Source organism: Tupaia chinensis, unplaced genomic scaffold (assembly GCF_000334495.1).
Source record: "Tupaia chinensis unplaced genomic scaffold, TupChi_1.0 Scaffold000520_1, whole genome shotgun sequence".
NCBI classification, from domain to species: domain Eukaryota; kingdom Metazoa; phylum Chordata; class Mammalia; order Scandentia; family Tupaiidae; genus Tupaia; species Tupaia belangeri.
In genome coordinates, this window is record NW_006160033.1 from 82967 (window position 1) to 89005 (window position 6039).

Sequence of the window (6039 nt, forward strand, 5' to 3'; positions counted from 1 at the left end):
AAAGAGGAGCAGGGCTGGAGACACAGAGGTATGGAAGCCACGTTAAGCGGACAATTTTGTTGTTTGTTTTTAAATTTTGTTTTGTTTTATTTGTGATAAAGTGTGAGCTTGCTCAGAGCATGAGAGAAAGAATGAGAGAGAGAAAGGGAAAGACAGAGATGCACCTTCCGTAGGGGTCAGTCAGGCTGTGGTCCCCTTCCTGTAGGCCTCAAGCCTGCCAGGATCCTGGGCATACATGCAATGCTCCATGGGTTTTCAGGTCTACTGGGCTGGGAACTAGGGCCATGGCTGACATGTAGCATCCAGCTCCCAAGTCTGGTCAGCTACAGACCTGACTTTGTTCACAGTATAGGCTAGAAAGGACAATCTTGACCCTATCAATAAGAATCCAACGATAGATATATATACAGGCAAGAAGAGATTGACACAAGAAAGTTTGTGCCTTGTCTGCTACGAGGGGCAGGATGGATTGGAGAGCTGAGGATGGGAGCAAGGGACCTGTCAGGAGGCTGAAGCATGAATCTGGTGGGAGATGAAGACCACCTGGACTTGGGACCAGCAGTTAGCGTAATGGCTATGTCGCTGGACTCCCATGTAGCCAACCACAGTTTGAGCCCCTGGACCCGGTAGTTTAAACTCACGCTAGGCGCCTCTGTGTGCGTGCCCAAGATCCCGAGAGGAGAATGGAGGAGAAGGGATTGCAGTGTGGCCATCCCACCTGCGGGGTGATTTCTCGCTTTCTGTCTCCCTGCCTCTCTCTGACTTTCTGGCAAGCACATATGCCCTATGGCAAAAACCTCTAAAAAAAAAAAAAAAAAAAAAAAAAAAAAAAGACCACCTGGACTTGTACAGAAATAGAAGGACATGGAGGAATTTAAGAACTACAGAGAAGGTGGCATTAACAGGGCATAGAGATTTACAGGACAAGGGACAGAGCAGGGAGATCCAGTATTGTGGATTGAACCTGAACCTCCAAAAATGTACATGTTTCAGTCCTAACTCCTAATACCTCACGATGTGACTGTATTTGAAGGTAGGGCCTTGAAATGTGTGATTAAATGAAAACAAGGGAGTTAGTGTGGGCTCTAATCCCATCTGACCAGTGTCAAATTTGGACACACACAGGGGGACGAGGGCTGCACATACACAGAGGAAAGACGACGCATGTGAGGACACAGAGAAGGAGGACACTCACAAGCCAAGAAGAGAGACCTCGGGCAAAACCAATCCTATTAACACTTTGGACTTCTAGCCTCCAGAACAGTGAGAAAATAAACATGTAGTGTTTCAACCACCAGGTCTGTGATATTTGTTATGGCAGCCCTTGCTGCCTAAAACACTCAGGCTATATCACTGTTTGGTTCCAAGTTCGCTCAGACAAGTGGGCAGGTGCCTGGATTGAGCTGTGGAATGAGATTGGAGGGGGAAGATGATGGGCCAAGCTCAAAAACCTATTAATTTGAGGGGCTTGTTCATCAGTTGCACTGGCTACAGCAGCTCCCTTCTAACAGACCAGACGGGGAACCAGGCAGGCAGGGAGGAAGAGAATGAGATGTCCAGAGACCACAGTCTAGCATTTCCCCCAGCACTGCATGACACTGAACAAGCCCCACACCTCCTAGGGGCCCTTTGGTAACAGAGACTGGCCTTCCAGAGCCTAACCAGCCAGGTCCCAGAGGTCTACTGCCACCAGTGATGCTTAGGGACTGTGCCCCAGTGTCTCTCGGGAAATAGTGCTGTTGTTCTTGGTCCTGCAGTCCAGGATGTTAACCAGGAAGGGGGCCTGTGCCCCAGGGAGCCCATGAAGTGCAAACAACTGTGAGTTGGCAGCAGTGCCCTGTTCCTCCCGCAGAGCCTCCCTCTGGGAGGTAGGCTCCAACAGGTCCCTGGGCAACGTTGCCGCAGACCCAGGAGGCCCAGAGTGGGGCTCTGAATGCCAGGGCAGCAAGAGAGCTGGGTCCAACCATGGCCTGCTCCTGCTCCTCCAAACTCCTGGGCCTTCCCTCCTTCGCCTCTCACTACTCCACATGTCCCAGAGAGAGGGTTTCCAGCTAAGCGGGGGTGGGTTGAGGAGGGGGAGCCAACAAATAGGATGCCTAGTTAAATCTGAATCTCAGATAAACACTTACCTTTTTAAATATTACGTATGTTCCATGTAGTATTTGGGACATACTTGCAACTTTTTAAATTTGGTGTTTCTCTAAAATTTGCTGTTTATCTTGTATTATATCTGGCACTCCTACTTAGAGAAGATCCCAGGAGCCAGCCAGCCTTCCCACAAAAAGAGCGAGATGGTTCTCCCTTTTCTCCTCTGCCATCGCCCCACGTGCTCCAGCCAAAGCCCTGTGGAAACTTGTTATTCACTGACTCCTTGGCAGGCTCTATTTCTCACCAGAAGTTAGGGCTGGCTTTGGAGCCAGGGTATCTTTGGAAAGGTGTTACATCTAATTAACCTAATAAATAGGTTGTACAGTCTGACCGGAAGTGGCAGAGGATTCGCCCTGCCAGATGAGGAGGAGGAGGTCACGCCTGCCATAGGCACCTGCCAACGAGCTGCCAGCTGTGGCCTGCGGAAGAGCTAATAGGAGGCTTGGGCTTCACATCAGATCCAGGGAAGCAGAAGTCACTCCAACGTTGTATTAACAGTGATCATAGCTGCCATTTATGGAGCCCTTATTAAGCGCCAAGCCCTGAGCAAGCATTATCTCATTTAATCCTTACCATGATTCTAGCAGGCAGAAGCTATTATTATCTCCGCTTAACAGATGATGAAACTGAGGCCTAAGAAGTTGAGTAATTTGCTCAAGTTCTCACAGCTGGAGAGGGGTAGAGATGAGGATTTGAGCCTAGTGATTCGGATTCTGGAGTCTGTGTTTTTAGCCATTGACCTCTCTGATCCTTTCTCCTACCCTAAATCATGTTCAAGATGTTCGGTGAGTGATGTATGCTATGGTTTGGATAAGGATTTGTTTCCCCTAAAATCCATGTTTTGAAACTTGGTCCCCAGGTTAATGGCATTGGGAGGTGATGAGACCTTTAAGAGGTGAGGCCTAGTAGGCAGTGACTGGATCATGATTCTCATGAATAGGTTGATGATGTCTCTTGAAACCCAATGAGTTCTAGCTCTCATGAGAAGAGGTTAGTTCTTGGGACCAGCAGTTAGCGTAATGGCTATGTCGCTAGACTCCCATGTAGTCGACTACGGTTCGAGTCCCGGTCCTGGCGGCTTAAACTCATGCCAGGCAGGTGTGCATGCATACCCAAGATCACGAGAGGAGAACGGAGGAGGGATTGAGGCGTGGCCATCCCCCCTAGGGGGTGATTTCGCGCTTTCTGTCTCTCTGTCTCTCTCTGTCTTTCTGGTAAGCGCACATGCCCTATGGCAAAAACTTCTAAAAAAAAAGGTTAGTTCTTGAAAGAACAAATGGTTTTAAAAGGAAAATGGCTGCCCTAGCTCTTTCTCTGCATTCACCTTCCATCCTCTCTTCTCTGTCTGCCATGTTGTGACACAGGTGGGCCTAATCCCACTCCTATGTCTTTGAACTTTCCAGCCACCAGAACTATGAGGCAAATAAACCTCTATTTCTTTATAAATCACCTAGTCTCTGGCGTTTCTGTTAGCAACACAGTAGTGGACGAGACAAACTACATACAAGGTGATAGATGGAAACACCATCCATTGCATCAACTTTGATCAAGCATTTTCCACTGAGACATGTTCCCTTCGCCCACGGCCTCAAGGAGGTCATAGTCTGGTGAGAGACAGCTATCAATAAATTATTGTTGAAGACGGACCAGCAGATAGCATAATGGTTATGTTGCTCAATTCCCACATAGTCAACCATGGTTCGAGTCCCAGATCCAAAGGCTTAAAACTCACACCGGGTATGTGTAAATGCGTGCCTAAAATCTTGAGAGGAGATGGAGAAGGGATAGCAGCATGGCCATTCTCCCAGGGAGTGAGTTCTCGCTTTCTGTCTCTTTCTCTCTGGTGAGTGCACATGCCCTTTAGCAAAAATCTCTTTTAAAAAAAATTATTGTTAAAGAAATGAAACAAGGGGCCAGCAGGTGGTGTGGTGGTTAAGGCACTGGACTCCCACATGACTGATGGCAGTTCAAGTCCTGGACCTTGTGGCTTGCTTTCTGACTTTCCCTCTCTCTCTGTGTGTGTGTCTCTCTGGTCAAATTTAAAAAGAGAGAGAGAGAGAGAGAATAAATAAAATTTAAATAAATAGTTCTTAAAAAAAAGAAATGAAACAAAAAAGTTTAATGAAATACCATAAATGCAGTAATATATTGCTATAATATATTGCTATTAAAAGGCAATAGAGGGACCAGCAGTTAGCATAATGGGTGTGTCACTGGACTCCCATGTAGTCGACCGCAGTTCACGTCCTGGACCCGGTGGCTTAACTCACGCCTGGTGCATGTGCATGTGTGCCCAAGATCCCAAGAGGAGAATGGAGGAGAAGGGATTGTGGCATGGCCATCCCCCTGGGGGTGATTTATCACTTTCTGTCTCTCTGTCTCTCTCTGTCTTTCTGGTGAGCACATGCACCCTATAGCAAAAACCTCTCCAAAAGAAAAAAAGGCAATAAAACTTGGTGATCAAAGGCCCCCCTTTACAAGGTCTGTGGCTTTGGGTAGGTTACCTAATTTCTCTGTGCTTCAGTTTTTCTGTCTGCAAAAGAGCAATAATATCTATCTCATAATGTTATAACGCTCAAATGAATTAATACTTCTTGAAAAGCACTTAGACAGTGCCTGGCACATTAGAAGCACTTTATTACACAAATACTTATCAAGGACCTGCAATAAGTCAGGCCCTGGTCTAGGAAATTGGGATATACTGGTTAACAAAGCAGACAAAATACCTGCCCTCATAGGTGCAGTCTAATGATAGACATTGCTCTAGTACATTCTAATGATAGTCATTTCAACTTTTTTTTTCTTTCTTTCTTTCTTTTTTTTTGGAGAGGCTTTTTTGCTATAGGGCATGTGCACTCGCAAGATAGACAGAGAGAGAGAGAGATAGAAAGCGAGAAATCACCCTCCAGGGGTGATGGCCACACCGCAATCCCTTCTCCTCCATTCTCCTCTTGGGATCTTGGGCACGCAGGCACACGCGCTCGGTGTGAGTTTAAGCCACCGGGTCCGGGACTCGAACTGCGGTCAATTACGTGGGAGTCCAGGGACATAGCCATTACGCTAACTGCTGGTCCCAACTTTTTTCTTGATCGTGATAGAGCACATACATCTCAGTACGAGAGAGACAGAGAGAAAGAGAAGGGCACCCTCCCAGGCTCTGCTCACACTGTAACACTCTCTCCAGTCCTCCAACCCCTTGGATCTTGGGCACTCGTGTGTGTGGTCAGTGTGTTTGAGTCTGGAGGTTCAAACCACAGTGGCCATGCCGGTTCCAGCTTCTCCTGGGCACACGTTCTGATCACACCGCGGAGTCAGTCCAGTAGCCATCATTGTTAAATGAACTATCATTACGCAATCAGTGGTCACTGTTAGTATATTTAGATGATTTTTAAGTTGGCTCAGTGACCTGGTGGTTGAGGTGGCCGGTTCCCACATGTTCAACTCTGTGATTCAAGTCCTGGACCCTGTGACCCCAACACCTAACAGGATGGAGAAAAGGGACTGCAGTGTGACCATTCCCCATGAAGATGCTTTCTCCCAATCTCTCTCTCTCTCTCTCTGGTGAGTGCACACACCCTCTGGCAAAGTTGAAAAAAATAATGATTTATAATTTCTCTAAAGATCTGCTATTGTTCCATAAATCTTGCTCTTGGTCTTGAGAGGGCATAAAGCAAGGAAATGTTTGCCCTCTGGATTGGCACACGGACATTTCCTGTGGTTTCAGAGATGGGAGGATGACCTCATTTAGAATTCTCATTGGGTTCAGGAATGGGGATTGAGGATACTGGTAACCTAGCAGCCCTAACTCAGAATGAGTTGAAGACCTAGGAGTGGACAAAGGACCACGGGGATGGGACCAGCCAGTAACATGGTGATCGGGGAAGCTGGATT

At 47.2% G+C, this 6039-nt stretch overlaps 1 long non-coding RNA gene across 2 annotated transcripts in view; it reads left to right on the forward strand.

Moving 5' to 3' along the window:
* LOC102489140 (uncharacterized) overlaps positions 1 to 1196 on the forward strand; it is a 9555-nt gene extending 8359 nt beyond the window's left edge. Inside the window, exon 3 of one of the 2 annotated variants that reach the window (XR_335735.1) lies at positions 1126 to 1196. This is a non-coding gene — a long non-coding RNA (uncharacterized LOC102489140). The remainder of the gene's footprint in view (positions 1 to 1125) is intronic. The other variant, XR_335736.1, reaches the window with a different exon arrangement.
* Positions 1197 to 6039: the final 4843 nt, after the last annotated feature.